Here is a 21,532-nt window from a genome sequence, read left to right as displayed (position 1 = left end):
AGGCCGAGTATAGCCCACAAAGATCTCCGCCACGGCACAACCCAAGGGGGGGGGGGGCGCCAACCCAGACAGGAAGATCACGTCAGTGACTCAACCCACTCAAGTGACGCACCCCTCCTAGGGACGGCATGAAAGAGCACCAGTAAGCCAGTGACTCCCTGTAATAGGGTTAGAGGCAGAGAATCCCAGTGGAGAGAGGGGAACCGGCCAGGCAGAGACAGCAAGGGCGGTTCCTGGGCCAGACTACACTCAATCACAGGACCCACTGAAGAGATGAGTCTTCAGTAAAGACTTAAAGGTTGAGAGCGAGTCTGCGTCTCTCACATGGGTAGGCAGACCATTCCATAAAAATGGAGCTCTGTTGGAGAAAGCCCTGCCTCCAGCTGTTTGCTTAGAAATGTTAGGGACAATTAGGAGGCCTGCGTCTTGTGACCGTAGCGTATGTGTAGGTATGTACGGCAGGACCAAATCAGAAAGATAGGTAGGAGCAAGCCAGTAGTCTAACCTAGAAGTAACAAAAGCATGGATTAATTTTTCTGCATCGTTTTTGGACAGAAAGTTTCTGATTTTTGCAATGTTACGTAGATGGAAACAGTGAAATAGTCTTGATATTTTCGTCAAAAGAGAGATCAGGGTCCAGAGTAACGCCGAGGTCCTTCACAGTTTTATTTGAGACGACTGTACAACCATCAAGATTAATTGTCAGATTCAACAGAAGATGTCTTTGTTTCTTGGGACCTAGAACAAGCATCTCTGTTTTGTCCGAGTTTAAAAGTAGAACGTTTGCAGCCATCCACTTCCTTATGTCTGAAACACAGGCTTCTAGCGGGGGCAATTTTAGGGCTTCACCATGTAGAGTGGAGTAGAGTGGAGTTGATTAAAGTACAGTTCAGTAGAGTGGAGTAGAGTGGAGTAGCGTACAGTCTGGAGTAGAGTTGAGTGGAGTACAGTAGCGTTGAGTAGAGTAGAGTGGAGTGGAGTGGATTAGAGTGGAGTAGAGTACAGTCTGGAGTAGAGTGGAGTGGAGTGCAGTAGAGTGAAGTATAGTACAGTCTGGAGTTGAGTAGAGTAGACTGGAGTACAGTAGAGTGGAGTGGAATACAGTAGAGTGGAGTAGAGTAGAGTAGATAGGAGAACAGTGGAGTGTAGTGGAGTAGAGTGGAGTGGAGTAAAGTGGAGTAGAGTGGAGTGGAGTGGAGTGGAGTAGAGTAGAGTAGAGTGGAGTACATTACAGTAGGGTACAGTAGGGTACAGTAGAGTACAGTACAGTAGAGTTCAGTACAGTAGAGTACAGTTCAGTACAGTACTGTTGAGTACAGTAGAGTACAGTACAGTAGAGTTAAGTACAGTAGTGTACAGTAAAGTTCAGTTCAGTACTGTAGAGTGCAGTAGAATACAGTACAGTATAATACAGTACAGTACCATATAGTACAGTACAGAAGAGTTCAGTACAGTACAGCACAGTATAGTACAGTACAGTAGAGTTCAGTATAGTACAGTAGCGCACAGTACAGTAGAGTACAGTACAATGCATTTGAGTGCAGTAAAGTAGATTTAAGTACAGTACAGTACAGTAGAGTACAGTAGAGTATAGTACAATACTATAGAGTACAGTACAGTATAGTTCAGTACAGTACAGTTGAGTACATTACAGTGGAGAACAGTACAGTAGAGTACAGTACAGTAGAGACAATACAGTAGAGTACAATACAGTAGAGTTCAGTACAGTACAGTACAGTGGAGTACAGTACAGTACAGTGGAGTACAGTACAGTAAAGGACAGTACAGTACAGTAGAGTAGAGTACAGTGGAGTACTGTACAGTAGAGTACAGTAGAGTACAGTACAGTAGAGCACAATAGTGTAGAGTACAGTACAGTAGAGTACAGTAGAGTTCAGTACAGTACAGTACAGTACAGTAAAGTTCAGTACAGTACAGTACAGTAGAGTAGAGTTCAGTACAGTAGAGTTCAGTACATTACAATAGAGTACAGTACAGTACAGTAGAGTTCAGTACAGTACAGTAGAGTTCAGTACAGTACAGTAGAGTACAGTAGAGTTCAGTACAGTAGAGTACAATACAGTACAGTAGCATACAGTACAATACAGTAGAGTACAATACAGTAGAGTTCAGTACAGTACAGTACAATAAAGTACAGTACAGTAGAATTAAGTACAGTAGAGTTCAGTACAGTACAGTAGAGTACAGTAGAGTTCAGTACAGTAGAGTACAATACAGTACAGTAGCATACAGTACAATAGAGTAGAGTACAATACAGTAGAGTTCAGTACAGTACAGTACAATAGAGTACAGTACAGTAGAATTAAGTACAGTAGAGTACAGTACAGTACATCAGAATTCAGTACAGTATAGTAGAGTACAGTACAGCAGAGTTCAGTACAGTAGAGTACAGTACAGTAGAGTACAGTACAATACAGTAGACTACAGTACAGTAGACTACAGTTCAGTACAGTACAGTACAGTACAGTACAGTAGAGTACAGTACAGTACAGTACAGTACAGTACAGTACAGTACAGTAGAGGGAGTCTGCCTCCTGCCTGGAGGGTAGGAGTACAGTAGAATACAGTACAGTAGAGTACAGTACAATACAGTAGAGTACAGTACAGTACAGTAGACTACAGTAAGAAAGAAAGAAAGAAAGAAAGAAAGACGGAGAGAGAGAAAGAAATAGAGAGAGAGCGAGAGCAAGAGGGACAGAGAGAGAGAGAAAGAAAGAAAGAAAGAGAGAGAGAGAACAGAGCCACAGGACAGCAGCACAATTAGACCCAACCAAATCATGAGAAAACTAAAAGATAATTACTTGACACATTGGAAAGAATTAACAAAAAAACTGAGCAAACTAGAATGCTATTTGGCCCAAACAGAGAGTATACTGCGACAGAATACCTGACCACTGTGACTGACCCAAAATTAAGGAAAGCTTTGACTATGTACAGACTCAGTGAGCATAGCCTTGCTATTGAGAAAGGCCACCGTAGGCAGACATGGCTCTCAAGAGAAGACAGGCTATGTGCTCACTGCACACAAAATGAGGTGAAAACTGAGCTGCACTTCCTAACCTCCTGCCCAATGTATGACCATATTAGAGAGACATATTTCCCTCAGATTACACAGATCCACAAAGAATTCAAAAACAAATCCAATTTTGATAAACTCCCATATCTACTGGGTGAAATTTCACAGTGTGCCATCACAGCAGCAAGATTTGTGACCTGTTGCCACGAGAAAGGGCAACCAGTGAAGAACAAACACCATTGTAAATACAACCCATATTTATGCTTATTTATTTTATCTTGTGTCCTTTAACCATTTGTACATTGTTAAAACACTCATATATATATATATGTATAATATGACATTTGTAATGTCTTTATTGTTTTGAAACTTCTGTATGTGTAATGTTTACTGTTAATTTTTATTGTTTATTTCACTTTGGTATGTTGTCTACCTCACTTGCTTTGGCAATGTTAACACATGTTTCCCATGCCAATAAAGCCCTTGAATTGAATTGAATTGAATTGAGAGAGAGAGAGAGAGAGAGAGAGAGAGAGAGAGAGAGGAGAGAGAGGGGGGGACAGAGAGAGAGAGAGAGAGAAAGAAAGAAAGAAAGAAAGAAAGAAAGAAAGAAAGAAAGAAAGAAAGAAAGAGAGAGAGAAGTATTGTGTTTGTGTGTGTGTGAGAGAGAGGGAGGGTAGAACGAGAGAGAGACAGACAGCAAGAGAGAGAGAGAGAGAGAGAGAGAGAGGAAAGACAGAGAGAGAGAGCAGAGGGTCAGATGAGCTCCTGCATTTTTCAGCTTGTTCTTTAAAAAAAGATAGATTTAGAGTTAGTTAAATTTGGATTTTTTTCGCCAGGAACATATACAGGATGCTACCCTCTACAACATAACCTTCACTCCAAATCAAAACTCAAAACCTACAACCTGATTTTGGACGGAATTACGGAATCACCTGGAAGGCTTACAACTACCAAAGATTATTATTCCTACGCTATACAGCAAATGTTCTGGAAAACAACAGAAACCTGAAAACACCATCCAACCTGGAACTGAGTGAGTAATGTTTTGTCTGAAGCTATATTTTACTTCCAAAAGCCAAGAAGAAAAATACATTACATGAATTTATAAGGACTGAATGCTAAGTTAAGACTGCCAAGCTTGATACAACTTCAAGTAGCACTAACGTGTCAAGTGAGAGGTGTCAAAGCCCTTTAGCCCAACAATGGCAGGAGAGTCGACCAGTCTACTCCGAACAAATGGAGAGGCCTTAGAAGCTGCCTCCCGCTGTTCAGAGGTAATTCAAATACAGTACCCTGTGTATGTAAAGAATGATAAGGAAAGAAAAGATCACAAAATGAAGCTCCTTATGGAAAGTCAAGAGACACTTTTTGCTGACTATTGTAAAAAGGGGAACATCAGCAACCTCATCTTCCACACAGACCATCCCCTGGCATGGCACAGGGCTATATTAGCACACTACCCCTCTGTTAAGAGGAGGGGTGTTAACGAGGGGTGGAAACTCAGGATACTAGACAACGACGACTCTGAGTCAGCTAATATACATCTCTATAAGTCTGGAACTGTATTGGTACAGGGCAACCCCAAACAGTTTCAGCTGGACTTTCACCTAATCAAAGAATTAGCTCAGCAGGAGAAGCTCTTCCTTGAGAAAGATACTCCCACCACGAGCGGGTCAGACCAGACCTCTTCATTATATAACCCCAAAGACGAGCAACCCCCAGTGGAAAGTCAACCTCCCAGCACAGAGTACTACCCCCTCATTGAAATGAAGGATAAAATGACCCAGCTGGAGGTAAGGCAGGTGGAGCTGCAACAGCAGGTGATTACACTCCAGTCAGCACAGACCCAGACAACAGTCCAGCACAACAACACTCCCTTAACCAGACCCGAAGTGCTGGAGGTGAAGAGAGACATATCTGCACTCCGGACTGCGGTGAGACAACTTCAACAATATAAAAAGCAAGAGCAGGAGAAGAACAGAGTGCTAGAGGAGAGGATCAGACTGCTGGAGGAGAGGATCAGACTGCTGGAGGAGGGGGTGAGGAGGATGGCGTGTGACAAAGAACAACCCACTAGAGAGGAGGCCACAGAACAGCCCTCCTCAGCTCCAGACAAAAGTCTCGACACCACAGCAGAACAGTCCACCCCAGACCCTGACCATAGCATCGACATCACAGCAGAACAGACAAATGAAGAACGTCAAGCCCAGGAGATCTCACCCCCTCTGAGCACCCCCCCTGTCAGCCACCCTGATAGCCCTCCTGACAACCCCCCCACACCCACTGAGGACATACACAAGACACAGATTGTACTCCTTATGGACTCAAATGGGAAATATATACAAGAATTGAAATTGAGAGAAAAAGAGAGACAGAGAATGAGAGAGAGAGAGACAGAGATACAGAGACTAGCGACATGTGAGACAGCACTTCTCTTCGTCACATTGAGATCCCACAGCACCAGTCTCTGTCGGCTTCCTGTAACACCATGCCTGTGTCTCTGCAGCTCCAAAACCCACTAATCTATCACACATCAGCTGCAATCAACTCCTATTCTTTATCCCATCCTGATTATGTTCAGATCAATACGTCTGATGAAACCTTGTACTCACTACCCATGATCCAGCTGACGTTCGTACAGAATACAATAAAAGCAATCACTGAGGTGAAATCTGTGTGTAATTCCTAACCTAATCTCTCTCTCTCTCTCTCTCTCTCTCTCTCTCTCTCTCTCTCTCTCTCTCTCTCTCTCTCTCTCTCTCTCTCTCTCTCTCTCTCTCTCTCTCTCTCTCTCTCTCTCTCTCTCTCTCTCTCTCTCTCTCTCTCTCTCACACACACACACCTTTAATAATGGACATGCCTCTGACGCTAGGGAGAGATAGTGGTGCATTGATTTTGTTGATGAAACTCCATCCAGGACCTCAGTCCTCTCCTGTTAGTCTTGTGTCTATGTTTGTTAAGGTGAAACTCCATCCAGGACCCCAGTCCTCTCCTGTTAGTCTTGTGTCTATGTTTGTTAAGGTGAAACTCCATCCAGGACCTCAGTCCTCTCCTGTTAGTCTTGTGTCTATGTTTGTTAAGGTGAAACTCCATCCAGGACCCCAGTCCTCTCCTGTTAGTCTTGTGTCTATGTTTGTTAAGGTGAAACTCCATCCAGGACCTCAGTCCTCTCCTGTTAGTCTTGTGTCTATGTTTGTTAAGGTGAAACTCCATCCAGGACCCCAGTCCTCTCCTGTTAGTCTTGTGTCTATGTTTGTTAAGGTGAAACTCCATCCAGGACCTCAGTCCTCTCCTGTTAGTCTTGTGTCTATGTTTGTTAAGGTGAAACTCCATCCAGGACCTCAGTCCTCTCCTGTTAGTCTTGTGTCTATGTTAATTAAGGTGAAACTCCATCCAGGACCCCAGTCCTCTCCTGTTAGTCTTGTGTCTATGTTTGTTAAGGTGAAACTCCATCCAGGACCCCAGTCCTCTCCTGTTAGTCTTGTGTCTATGTTTGTTAAGGTGAAACTCCATCCAGGACCTCAGTCCTCTCCTGTTAGTCTTGTGTCTATGTTTGTTAAGGTGAAACTCCATCCAGGACCCCAGTCCTCTCCTGTTAGTCTTGTGTCTATGTTTGTTAAGGTGAAACTCCATCCAGGACCTCAGTCCTCTCCTGTTAGTCTTGTGTCTATGTTTGTTAAGGTGAAACTCCATCCAGGACCCCAGTCCTCTCCTGTTAGTCTTGTGTCTATGTTTGTTAAGGTGAAACTCCATCCAGGACCTCAGTCCTCTCCTGTTAGTCTTGTGTCTATGTTTGTTAAGGTGAAACTCCATCCAGGACCCCAGTCCTCTCCTGTTAGTCTTGTGTCTATGTTTGTTAAGGTGAAACTCCATCCAGGACCTCAGTCCTCTCCTGTTAGTCTTGTGTCTATGTTTGTTAAGGTGAAACTCCATCCAGGACCTCAGTCCTCTCCTGTTAGTCTTGTGTCTATGTTAATTAAGGTGAAACTCCATCCAGGACCACAGTCCTCTCCTGTTAGTCTTGTGTCTATGTTTGTTAAGCTGAAACTCCATCCAGGACCCCAGTTCTCTCCTGTGTTTAGACATTGAGTGGTCTGATGAATCCACTGTGGAGAGTAAGAACAGACAGTGGGTTGGTTAGGCTGAGTGTGATATAGTACGTTAATGTGTGTGTATGAAAAGTGGCTCCAAAATGATTGAATAATGATGAGTGAGAAAGTTACAGAGGGTCAAAGATCATACCCCCAAGTTGTTCTAACCTTTCACCTTTACCAAATAACAGGGGAGGGTAGCATGTCTTGGGGGTTTGATCTATGACCCCCCGGTAACTTTCTCACTCATCATTATTCCTGATTCATTCAGGGTTATCTGTAATCATGGTAGGATCCCCATGAATGTAGAAGTGTTTAGAAACATATTCTATTCTTATTTACAATAGAAGTATCACAGTACATTATTGACCATGTATTTCTACTGGGCACAAAGTCATCTGAAACACAACCAAAACCAAAGGCAAATGAATTCAACACGTTTCTAGTCACAAGCTTGAACTAGTCCTTGCGTGCTAGGAATATGGGACCAATACTAAACTTTTTATTACTTTATTTATAAGAAGCTTTAGGGGTGTCAATCATTTTGACCCCTACCTATTTGAGAAGAAAAATAATCATATTACTTGTTAAACAAAATCTATTTTTCTGAGCAATTATATTATAATAAAATAATATAATTAAAAGCATACCATTTAGCTCAGTAATTAGAATTATTTTATACAGTCATTATTTCTCATCTTTATCAAGGGTGTTAATCATTTCAGACCCCACTGTATGTATTTCGTCATGAGTGTGTGTGTGTGTGTCTTCTGTGTATGAATTTGGTCATGTAAGTGTGTGTGTGTGTGTGTTTGTATTCTATTGTGTTCTTGCATATGAGAAATGTTTTATCTGGGAATAAATGTCAGAGATCTATTTGAGCGCCCCTCCTGGCAGTGTGTGCCCCCCCCCCCCCCCCCCCCCGGATGTGTGGCGGGTCTATACACTATTCATGGGGTGTAAAGAGGAATGGTGGGAGGAAAATGGACTCATTACTTTCAGCCAGTAACATTGGTTACCTGGCCCGTGTGTGTGTGTGTGTGTGTGTGTGTGTGTGTGTGTGTGTGTGTGTGTGTGTGTGTGTGTGTGTGTGTGTGTGTGTGTGTGTGTGTGTGTGTGTGTGTGTGTGTGTGTGTGTGTGTGTGTGTGTGTGTGTGTGTGTGTAGTAATGTCTTTGTGAGGACACACACACAGAGTTGCTTTGTGAACATACAGTATTATGTAGAGAACAATATATATTGTGTGTGTAAAAAGACAATTGTACAATTTCAATTTACTAGAATGATGTTGCTCATGTCTTCAACCCACATAGTATCACAGGTATACCTGGAGCCCTGCTACTCATCACCTCCCCAAAAAACCTTGCAGCCCGATGGACTCCTCTTTTCAGTTCACTGCAGCTAGCGACTGGAACGAGCAGAAAAAACACTAAAACTGGACTGTTTTATCTCCATCACAACATTCAAGGACTCAATCATGGACACTCCTACTGACACTTGTGGCTGCTTCAGGTGATGTATTGTTGTCTCTACCTTCTTGCCCTTTGTGCTGTTGTCTGTCCCCAACAATGTTTGTACCATGTTTGTGCTGCTACCATGTTGTGCTATTACCATGTTGTCAAGTTGTGTTGCTGCCATGTTGTTGTCATGTTGTGGTGCTACCGTGTTGTCAAGTTGTGTTGCTGCCATGTTGTTGTCATGTTGTGCTGCTACCGTGTTGTCAAGTTGTGTTGCTACCGTGTTGTTGTCATGTTGTGTTGCTACCGTGTTGTTGTCATGTTGTGTTGCTACCGTGTTGTTGTCATGTTGTGTTGCTACCGTGTTGTTGTCATGTTGTGTTGCTACCGTGTTGTTGTCATGTTGTGCTGCTACGTGTTGTTGTCATGTTGGTGTTGCTACCGTGTTGTTGTCATGTTGTGTTGCTACCGTGTTGTTGTCATGTTGTGTTGCTACCGTGTTGTTGTCATGTTGTGTTGCTACCGTGTTGTTGTCATGTTGTGTTGCTACCGTGTTGTTGTCATGTTGTGTTGCTACGTGTTGTTGTCATGTTGGTGTTGCTACCGTGTTGTTGTCATGTTGTGTTGCTACCGTGTTGTTGTCATGTTGTGTTGCTACCGTGTTGTTGTCATGTTGTGTTGCTACCGTGTTGTTGTCATGTTGTGTTGCTACCGTGTTGTTGTCATGTTGTGTTGCTACCGTGTTGTTGTCATGTTGTGTTGCTACGTGTTGTTGTCATGTTGGTGTTGCTACCGTGTTGTTGTCATGTTGTGTTGCTACCATGCTGTGTTGTCATTAGTTGCTGTCATGCTGAGTTGTTGTCTTAGGTCTCTCTTTATGTAGTGTTGCGGTGTCTCTCTTGTAGTGTTGTGGTGTCTCTCTATATGTAGTGTTGTGGTGTCTCTCTATATGTAGTGTTGTGGTGTCTCTCTATATGTAGTGTTGTGGTGTCTCTCTTGTAGTGTTGTGGTGTCTCTCTTGTAGTGTTGTGGTGTCTCTCTTGTAGTGTTGTGGTGTCTCTCTTGTAGTGTTGTGGTGTCTCTCTATATGTAGTGTTGTGGTGTCTCTCTTGTAGTGTTGTGGTGTCTCTCTTGTAGTGTTGTGGTGTCTCTCTTGTAGTGTTGTGGTGTCTCTCTTGTAGTGTTGTGGTGTCTCTCTTGTAGTGTTGTGGTGTCTCTCTTCTAGTGTTGTGGTGTCTCTCTATATGTAGTGTTGTGGTGTCTCTCTATATGTAGTGTTGTGGTGTCTCTCTTGTAGTGTTGTGGTGTCTCTCTATATGTAGTGTTGTGGTGTCTCTCTTGTAGTGTTGTGGTGTCTCTCTATATGTAGTGTTGTGGTGTCTCTCTATATGTAGTGTTGTGGTGTCTCTCTTGTAGTGTTGTGGTGTCTCTCTATATGTAGTGTTGTGGTGTCTCTCTTGTAGAGTTGTGTGTTTTGTCCTATATTTTTATTTTCAATCCCAGCCCCCGGCCTCACAGGAGGCATTTTTCCTTTTGGTAGGCCGTCACTGTAAATAAGAATTTGTTCTTAATTGACTTGCCTAGTTAAATGAAGGTTAAATCAAATATATAAATACAACTGTGACCCCCCCCCCCCCCAAACCTGACCACTCCCCACATCTGTCTGTCCTTACAGTCACCAGGTGCTGTCCCCTCCCTCTTCCTCCCTCTTCCTCCCTTCTCCCCTCCCCTCTGACCCTCTCCTTCAGACACAATTGTTCCACTAAACAATGGAGTCATTGTTACCTCAAGGTGGCTTATTATGAGGGGTGTTCAGTGGGCCCTGCAGAGGTGACCCTGCCAGTGTAAACACTCCCCCTCCACCCCCACCTCTCTCCTCCCACCTGGACAGTGAATACACTCCCCCTGCAGACCCCTCCACCCCCACCTCTCTTCTCCCACCCTGACAGTGAATACACTCCCCCTCCAGACCCCTCCACCCCACCTCTCTTCTCCCACCCTGACAGTGAATACACTCCCCCTCCACCCCACCTCTCTTCCCCACCCTGACAGTGAATACACTCCCCCTCCACCCCACCTCTCTTCTCCCACCCTGACAGTGAATACACTACCCCTCCACCCCCACCTCTCTTCTCCCACCCTGACAGTGAATACACTCCCCCTCCACCCCCACCTCTCTTCTCCCACCCTGACAGTGAATACACTCCCCCTCCAGACCCCTCCACCCCACCTCTCTTCCCCACCCTGACAGTGAATACACTCCCCCTCCACCCCCACCTCTCTTCTCCCACCCTGACAGTGAATACACTCCCCCTGCAGACCCCTCCACCCCACCTCTCTTCCCACCCTGAGGGTCAGATCATAGGGAATACAGGAGGTGGAGAACGGCCCCTGTGTTTCCCAGGCCCAGTTACACAGTAGCACAGCTGCACTGAATGGTGTGTGTGTGTGTGTGTGTGTGTGTGTGTGTGTGTGTGTGTGTGTGTGTGTGTGTGTGTGTGTGTGTGTGTGTGTGTGTGTGTGTGTGTGTGTGTGTGTGTGTGTGTGTGTGTGTGTGTGTGTGTGTGTGTGTGTGTGTCTAAGAGAGAGTGAGAGCGAGAGCGAGCGAGCGAGACAGAGAGAGAGAGAGAGAGAGAGAGAGAGAGAGAGAGAGAGAGAGAGAGAGAGAGAGAGACTAAAATCTACCAAATCCCATGCTGGGGACAGACTTCAAAACCAGGCCACCCACAGTTTCCCCTTTCTCCAAATCTCTCTCTCTCTCAATTCAATGATTTCAATTTTTCTCTCTCTCACTACCTCTCTCTACCTCCCTCTCTATGTGTCTCTCTTTTTCTCCCCAACTGACACTCAGACATACCTATAGCAAGCCATCTTAAGCCCCAGTGCAGGTGCAGGGCCTAGGAGGACTAAATGTATTACAATGGGAGCCCAGAATAAAACTGTTACAATAGAATGACTGTTGTGCATAATAGGTCAAGAGAAACTGTTAACAATGCAGGACACAGAATGGAGATTTGTCTGTTGGGCTCCGTTAGAGTGCAACTTCCAATGAACTTAAAGGGCGGCAGGTAGCCTAGCAGTTAGAGCGTTGGGTCAGTAACTGAAAGGTCGCTAGCTCGACTCCCCGAGTTGATGTGCCCTTGAGCAAGGCACTTACAGTTAATGTCGGAAGTTTACAAACACCTGAGGCAAATACATTTAAACTCAGTTTTTCACAATTCCTGACATTTAATCCTAGTAAAAATTCCCTGTCTTAGGTCGGTTAGGATCACCACTTTATTTTAAGAATGTGAAATGTCAGAATAATAGTAGAGAGAATTATTTATTTCAGTTTTTATTTATTTCATCACATTCCCAGTGGGTCAGAAGTTTACATACACTCAATTAGTATTTGGTACCATTGCCTTGAAATTGTTTAACTTGGGTCAAACGTTTCGGGTAGCCTTCCATAAGATTCCCCCAATATTAATTGGGTGAATTTTGGCCCATTCCTCCTGACAGAGCTGGTGTAACTGAGTCAGGGTTGTAGGCCTCCTTGCTCGCACACGCTTTTTCAATTGTGCCCACAAATTTTCTATAGGATTGAGGTCAGGGCTTTGGGATGGCCACTCCAATACCTTGACTATGTTGTCCTTAAGCCATTTTGCCACAACTTTGGAAGTATGCTTGGGGTCATTGTCCATTTGGAAGACCCATTTGCGACCAAGCTTTAACTTCCTGACTGATGTCTTGAGATGTTTCTTCAATATAGCCATATCATTTTCCTACCTCATGTTGCCATCTATTTTGTGAAGTGCAGCAAAGCACCCCCACAACATGATGCTGCCACCCCCGTGCTTCACGGTTGGGATGGTGTTCTTCGGCTTGCAAGCCTCTCCCTTTTTCCTCCAAACATAATGATGCTCATTATGGCCAAACAGTTCTATTTTTGTTTCATCAGACCAGAGGACATTTCTTCAAAATGTACGATCTTTGTCCCCATGTGCAGTTGCAAACCGTAGTCTGGCTTTTTTTATGGCGGTTTTGGAGCAGTGGCTTCTTCCTTGCTGAATGGCCTTTCAGGTTGTATCGATATAGGACTCGTTTTACTGTGGATATAGATACTTTTGTACCTGTTTCCTCCAGCATCTTCACAAGGTCCTTTGCTGTTGTTCTGGAATTGATTGCACTTTTCGCAACTAAGTACGTTCCTCTCTAGGAGACAGAATGCGTCTCCTTCCTGAGCGGTATGACGGCTGCGTGGTCCCATGGTGTTTATACTTGAGTACTATTGTTTGTACAGATGAACATGGTACCTTCAGGCGTTTTGAAATTGCTCCCAAGGATGAACCAGACTTGTGGAGGTCTACAATATTTTTTCTGGGGTCTTGGCTGATTTATTTTGATTTTCCCATGACGTCAAGCAAAGAAGCACTGAGTTTGAAGGTAGACCTTGAAATGCATCCACAGGTACACCTCCAATTGACTCAAATTATATCAATTAGCCTATCAGAAGCCTATACATGACATAATTTTCTGGAATTTTCCAAGCTGTTTAAAGGCACAGTCAACTTAGTGTATGTAAACTTCTGACCCACTGGTATTGTGATACAGATAATTATAAGTGAAATTGAAAAATGACTTGTGTCATGCACAAAGTAGATGTCCTAATTGACTTGCCCAAACTATAGTTTGTTAACAATAATTTTTAATGACTCCAACCTAAGTGTATGTAAACTTCCGACTTCAACTATAAATATAATAGCTCCAGGGTTGATAATGGCAGATACTGGTCATGACCCCACTCACCGAGGGTGGGGATATGCAAAAATAAACGTGTTTTAATTCATACACGCATATGAATACACATTTGAAGTAGGACAAATATAAGCACCCACCAAATGATTGACTTCTGTATATTCTACAGTGATCTTAACTCCTCCTAACCAGGGTTTCTGTGTTAACCTCTGCAGTGGTCTTAACTCCTCCTAACCAGGGTTTCTGTGTTAACCTCTGCAGTGATCTGAAACGTGAGGTGGAGTAGTTCTTACTATAATTCATATGCTTCTCATGGAATGTCTCAAAGCTACAGTTGTCTCTATCAACGTGTCCCTCTGTAACGTCTGTGTGTGGGGGTGTAGACGGAGGACCTGTCTGTCCATCGCCGCCAGTGCGTGCCAAGGTATCATCTTACAACACACTGCAGACAGTCTGTGTGTGTGCGTGTATGTGTGGAGTGTGTGTCTCTGTATGTGTGTGTGTGTGTGTGTGTGTGTGTGTGTGTGTGTGTGTGTGTGTGTGTGTGTGTGTGTGTGTGTGTGTGTGTGTGTGTGTGTGTGTGTGTGTGTGTGTGTGTGTGTGTGTGTGTGTGTGTGCGTGTGTGGAGTGTGTGTGTGACGGTGGTTGGTAGGGTAACAGAGTGACCATTGTAAAGCTGCATGAAGTTAAGAGAGGGGGGCTTTGACTTACTTCCTGGAAAGACATGTAGACTGTCTACACAGGCAGAGCCTATATACCTTAGAACAGTTGGTCTATCCCTACTCCTACTGCGCTCAGCAGCTCTTCTGTTACATTATGTCGTCCCCAGTCAGAATGAATCTGTCTTATTGTGATCGTCCCCAGTCAGAATGAATCTGTCTTATTGTGATCGTCCCCAGTCAGAATGAATCTGTCTTATTGTGATCGTCCCCAGTCAGAATGAATCTGTCTTATTGTGATCGTCCCCAGTCAGAATGAATCTGTCTTATTGTGATCGTCCCCAGTCAGAATGAATCTGTCTTATTGTGATCGTCCCCAGTCAGAATGAATCTGTCTTATTGTGATCGTCCCCAGTCAGAATGAATCTGTCTTATTGTGATCGTCCCCAGTCAGAATTAATCTGTCTTATTGTGATCGTCCCCAGTCAGAATGAATCTGTCTTATTGTGATCGTCCCCAGTCAGAATGAATCTGTCTTATTGTGATCGTCCCCAGTCAGAATGAATCTGTCTTATTGTGATCGTCCCCAGTCAGAATGAATCTGTCTTATTGTGATCGTCCCCAGTCAGAATTAATCTGTCTTATTGTGATCGTCCCCAGTCAGAATGAATCTGTCTTATTGTGATCGTCCCCAGTCAGAATTAATCTGTCTTATTGTGATCGTCCCCAGTCAGAATTAATCTGTCTTATTGTGATCGTCTCCAGTCAGAATGAATCTGTCTTATTGTGATCGTCCCCAGTCAGAATGAATCTGTCTTATTGTGATCGTCCCCAGTCAGAATGAATCTGTCTTATTGTGATCGTCTCCAGTCAGAATGAATCTGTCTTATTGTGATCGTCCCCAGTCAGAATTAATCTGTCTTATTGTGATCGAGTCAAAAGAGCTAAATAAAAAAGAAATAAAGCACATGGTATAATTACTGATGACTGAATCAAATGAATGTAATTATCTTACACTGTACGAGCAGGGCTTATAGCAGAGGAGCACGCTTACCTACTGGCATACACACCTTGATGCAGACACACACACACACACACACACACACACACACACACACACACACACACACACACACACACACACACACACACACACACACACACACATGCGCGTAAACACACACACGCACATACACACACACGTACACACACACACGTACACACACACACGCACACACACAAATCCTCAACCAATGTGAAACAAGGCCAAACTTCTCCCACAGCCCAGGTAATATTAAAGCTCTAAAACGAAACCTCAATTTCAACGCAATTTCCCTTCAAAATTACCCTTTGAAGTCTTTCTGCTATTTCCATTTTCTCTTTCTCTCCTTTCTCCTGCGCCAAAGAACAGTGGCCACGGCATACAAAATCACAAGGGGAAATGACCTGCCTTAATGCTGCCAACAGCCTGTAATTTGTGTGCTGAGCGCCTGGTCGAGGCGGAGGGGTTAAGTGGGTGAGGTGGCGGGCCATTTCAGGCGCTGCACAGCGGGCTGTTTGATGTTTCTGACTGCTCACCTTGATGGAGTGTCTGTTTCTCCTCAGGGTTCTCTCTCTGAGTACCGCTAACGTTAGAACGTGTCTTGTTCTTCTGTCTGTGTTCTGTTCCACCTAGAACCTGGCGTCTTGATCCACATGCCTCATAGCTGGGAGGAAGACAAAACAGAGGGCTGAAAGGCAGGATATTCATACAGTAGTTTGGTTCTGATGGCTCAGCTAGTTGGAACACAGAGCTTGCTATATGAGGGTTTGATTCCAGTATGGGCCACGTGTACTGAATGGAGTTTTAGATGATGGCTTGGTGAAGGATGATGTTACTGTCATTATTACAGTTGAAATGAATTACGGTGTTACACATCCAACAAGCTCTCACAGTCTCACTGTAGAATTAGACGTTCATCCACGTTGTCCAAACGTCACATTGAAAGGTTAAGTTGAGGCACTCATTCTGAATTAAGGTAACGGTTAAGTTTAGACACTCATTCTGAATTAAGTTAAGGGTTAAGTTTAGGCACTCATTCTGAATTAAGGTAAGGGTTAAGTTTAGGCAATCATTCTGAATTAAGGTATGGGTTAAGTTTAGACACTCATTCTGAATTAAGGTAAGGGTTAAGTTTAGACACTCATTCTGAATTAAGGTAAGGGTTAAGTTTAGACACTCATTCTGAATTAAGGTAAGGGTTAAGTTTAGACACTCACTCTGAATTAAGGTAAGGGTTAAGTTTAGGCACTCATTCTGAATTAAGGTAAGGGTTAAGTTTAGGCACTCATTCTGAATTAAGGTAAGGGTTAAGTTTAGACACTCATTCTGAATTAAGGTAAGGGTTAAGTTTAGACACTCATTCTGAATTAAGGTAAGGGTTAAGTTTAGACGCTCATTCTGAATTGAGGTAAGGGTTAAGTTGAGGCACTCATTCTGAATTAAGGTAAGGGTTCAGTTTAGACACTCATTCTGAATTAAGGTAAGGGTTAAGTTTAGGCACTCATTCTGAATTAAGGTAAGGGTTAAGTTTAGAGACTCATTCTGAATTAAGGTAAGGGTTAAGTTTAGACACTCATTCTGAATTAAGGTAAGGGTTAAGTTTAGGCACTCATTATGAATTAAGGTAAGGGTTAAGTTTAGACACTCATTCTGAATTTATCACGACTCAGGATCTGACCCAGATACAGAAACAGGAGACGGTACAATTCTCAATAATGTATTATAACATAATAACATGGGGCAAAGGGCAGGTTGAGGACAGGCAGAGGTTCGTAATCAGGTCAGAGTCAGGCAGGTACAGGATGGCAGGCAGACTCGGGTCAGGGCAGGTAGAATGGTCAGAACCGGGAAAACTAGGAAACAGAACAGACCTGAAAAGACAAGACGAACTGGCAACAGACAAACAGAGAACACAGGTATAAATGCTCAGGGGATAATGGGGTAAGGGTTAAGTTTAGGCACTCAATCTGAATTACGGTAAGGGTTAAGTTTAGGCACTCATTCTGAATTAAGGTAAGGGTTAAGTTTAGGCACTCAATCTGAAATAAGGTAAGGGTTAAGTTTAGGCACTCATTCTGAATTAAGGTAAGTGTTAAGGTTTGGTATAGGATTAAAACCAGTGTCTACGACTGGAATCAAACACACAACCTTCTGATCCAGAGTCATGTGATTACGCCCATCCACCACATCCTAGACAGACCCAAGCCTACTTGATGGTACTAGCGCTCACTGTTGATCCTAGTGGATGGTTTTGAAGGCATTTCCCGATGTTCTCAGGACATGGATAGATGTCTGATTTCGACATCAATCTTGAACAACCTGGCTGTGCACATCTTAGTTTCCTCTGTTGACATTAGACTCTATAGGCCAGCAGAGGACTCTGTTGACATTAGACTCTATAGGCCAGCAGAGGACTCTGTTTACATTAGACTTATAGGCCAGCAGAGGACTCTGTTGACATTAGACTCTATAGGCCAGCAGAGGACTCTGTTGACATTAGACTCTATAGGCCAGCAGAGGACATGTAAGAATAGGTGTAGGAAGGTGATGAATGATGATGTCATCAGGTGTGTGACCTCACCCCTGGGGTCACGGGGTCATGTGGGTGGGGACAGTGTCAGGGGCTAATTAAAAGACTGACTAGGTCAAAGGTCCCCCATGACATCATCACAGCAGTGGTGTAATGCCACTGGATTGTAAAGTATGTCAGTAAATCTGATGGGATCTCAAGGACCCAATCTACCAGGCATGATTGAATTGATACATCGCTGTGCTATTCTCCAAACTCAGAGCAACAATGTGGGAAGAGCCAAGTTACGGTATATCTTGTTGGCAAAGGGCCGTAAAATCGGGGAATCCAATGGAATCCAATGGAATCCAATGGATATTTTGACTGATGTCAGTTTCATTTAAATATCACTATTCACAGAAAGCGTAGTACATGTTGATAGAGCACCACTAGTTTACTGCCAACATACAGTACTTGTAATCATACAGTACATTCAGGTAAACATTCAGCAGCATACCACCCGGTATCCCACTGCTGGCTTGCCTCTGAAGCTAAGCAGGGTTGGTCCTGGATGGGAGACACGATGCTTCTGGAAGTGGTGTTGGAGGGCCTGTAGGAAGCACTCTTTCCTCTGGTCCAAAAAATGTCAAATACATAATTCCCCAGGGCAGAGATTGGGACATTGCCCTGTGTAGGGTGTAGTCTTTTGGATGGGATGTTAAACAGGTGTTCTGACTCTCTGTTGTCACTAAAGATCCTATGGCACTTATTGTAAGAGTAGTGGTGTCCTGGCTAAATTCCAAATCTGGCCTTCATACCATCATGGCCACCTATTCATCCCCAGCTTTCAATTGGCTCGTTCATCCTCATCTCCCCTGAAACTATTCCCCAGGTTGTTGCTGTAAATGAGAATGTGTTCTCAGTCAACTTACCTGAACAGAAATGTACATTCCAGCAGTAGTGGTGTGTGGGTAAAATCACTGAGGAAGACAGAAAAAGGACATATTACAACCTATGTGTTGTGATAATTACCTTGTTTGCTCTATAACCTGTTAGTTCATATGCCTTGCCACCGTGATATATAGGCCTAAGACCGAGACAATAAGAAGACACAGTGGCAGAATAAATTCAACCACACCTTTGTTTCATCACTAAACCGGAAAGAAACCTCTGTCCGATGAAGTCCACAAAGCATAGTGCATATAACAGACAGTGAGTGACATGACCTACAGCATGGTCAAGCAAGGTAATGTTTACAACATGTTCTGACTACTAAACAACTATTGATTTAGAACCACAGAGAGTTACCGCAAGTTGAAAAGAAAACAGGAGCTGCCTCCACTATTCCAGCACCATTTCAACTTCAACATTTCAACATCATCTAGTCACCTCTTCTTAGTCTAATACAGTGACAACTAAAAGATACCAAAAACGATTTAGTCCAATCAACGTAAGCTAAATGTGATGTGGCTGTCCATGGTTCTGATTTCTCTTTCTCTCTCTCTGTGTGTGTGTGTGTGTGTGTGTGTGTGTGTGTGTGTGTGTGTGTGTGTGTGTGTGTGTGTGTGTGTGTGTGTGTGTGTGTGTGTGTGTGTGTGTGTGTGTGTGTGTTTGTGTGTGTGTGTGTGCGTTCGTGTGTGTTTGTGTTTGTGCAAGTAGAAAAAACATGTTAACTCCCCCTGTAGAGAAACTCCAATGCCATCCTCCTCTCTTTCATGCTGACGTAACTGTCTATGACTGTCATACAGTCTTTTTTGTTGTCAGGCTACCTGGCTAAAATGCTTGCTCACTGGCCTAACTTCCTTTCATGGACAACATTCCCTAGTTAGCCCTTTACATCTATCTACATCAAATCACATGTATTTATATAGCCCTTCGTACATCAGCTGATATCTCAAAGTGCTGTACAGAAATGTTGAACATGTTGAACTTCCATCCTCTCAGGCCAGGGGCACAATGTATGGATTTATGGTTGGATCAGAATAGACATTATAATCATTGGCCAGTATGGAGAATTAAGTAAAACCAAGTCCAAATCTCTATCTCCATCTATGGCTAATTTGCCTACAATACAGTAAAAATACATCTTTGAGTCTTGATGTCCATTCTGTTTAATCCGTTTCTATGCCCCCCGTCCCGTTTGGTGTCGCGGCATGATGACATCAAAGCTGTACGAGTCACCCCATTCTAGAGCCTCTGACTTTCTTTACGAGGGAAGCCAGACCTCAGCTGGTTCACATGTTCCTAATCAGACTAAAAATAGGGCAGCACAATCCCCTACAACCCCCTTTTCCCCCTCTCCTCTTTTAAATATTTCAGTCCACTTCTAAATATTTCAGTGCTCCCTCTTTCTTCCCCTGTGATCTAGTGAACAGGGGGAGAAGCGGAGGGGTGAGATGGGTGTGGAATGGAGATCTTACAGAATGTAAAGCATGTTTAAGGACTGAGAATCCAATGCTGGCATACTGTAGGCTGACATGTTTAAGGACTGAGAATCCAATACTGGCATACTGTAGGCTGACATGTTTAAGGACTGAGAATCCAATACTGGCATACTGTAGGCTGTCATGTTTAAGGACTGAGAATCCAATGCTGGCATACTGTAGGCTGACATGTTTAAGGACTGAGAATCCAATACTGGCATACTGTAGGCTGACATGTTTAAGGACTGAGAATCCAATACTGGCATACTGTAGGCTGACATGTTTAAGGACTGAGAATCCAATACTGGCATACTGTAGGCTGTCATGTTTAAGGACTGAGAATCCAATGCTGGCATACTGTAGGCTGACATGTTTAAGGACTGAAAATCCAATGCTGGCATACTGTAGGCTGACATGTTTAAGGACTGAGAATCCAATGCTGGCATACTGTAGGCTGACATGTTTAAGGACTGAAAATCCAATGCTGGCATACTGTAGGCTGACATGTTTAAGGACTGAGAATCCAATGCTGGCATACTGTAGGCTGACATGTTTAAGGACTGAGAATCCAATGCTGGCATACTGTAGGCTGACATGTTTAAGGACTGAGAATCCAATACTGGCATACTGTAGGCTGTCATGTTTAAGGACTGAGAATCCAATGCTGGCATACTGTAGGCTGACATGTTTAAGGACTGAGAATCCAATGCTGGCATACTGTAGGCTGACATGTTTAAGGACTGAGAATCCAATACTGGCATACTGTAGGCTGTCATGTTTAAGGACTGAGAATCCAATGCTGGCATACTGTAGGCTGACATGTTTAAGGACTGAGAATCCAATACTGGCATACTGTAGGCTGACATGTTTAAGGACTGAGGATACTGCAGGCTGACATGTTTAAGGACTGTGAATCCAATGCTGGCATACTGTAGGCTGACATGGAGGCCCATGTGACAGACAGACATACAAGTCTGAGTTGACATGTGTGTATGTGATAGCACACATTATTAATTACTGCTTACAGCTGGGTTTGTTTAGCCCAGGTGGGTTTTCGAAAATGATTTAAATTGGTAAGTCAGGTAAGAACAAATTACCACTAGGCTGCCTGTCTCTAACCACTAGGCTACCTGTCTCTAACCACTAAACTACCTGTCTCTAACCACTAGACTACCTGTCTCTAACCACTAGGCTACCTGTCTCTAACCACTAAACTACCTGTCTCTAACCACTAGACTACCTGTCTCTAACCACTAGGCTACCTGTCTCTAACCACTAGGCTACCTGTCTCTAACCACTAGGCTACCTGTCTCTAACCACTAGGCTACCTGTCTCTAACCACTAGGCTACCTGTCTCTAACCACTAGGCTACCTGTCTCTAACCACTAGGCTACCTGTCTCTAACCACTAGGCTACCTGTCTCTAACCACTAGGCTACCTGTCTCTAACCACTAGGTTACCTGTCTCTAACCACTAGGCTACCTGTCTCTAACCACTAGGCTGCCTGTCTCTAACCACTAGGCTGCCTGTCTCTAACCACTAGGCTACCTGTCTCTAACCACTAAACTACCTGTC

Source organism: Oncorhynchus clarkii, chromosome 6 (genome assembly GCF_045791955.1).
Source record: "Oncorhynchus clarkii lewisi isolate Uvic-CL-2024 chromosome 6, UVic_Ocla_1.0, whole genome shotgun sequence".
Taxonomy (NCBI): domain Eukaryota; kingdom Metazoa; phylum Chordata; class Actinopteri; order Salmoniformes; family Salmonidae; genus Oncorhynchus; species Oncorhynchus clarkii.
Note: the sequence above shows the minus strand (reverse complement) of the source record.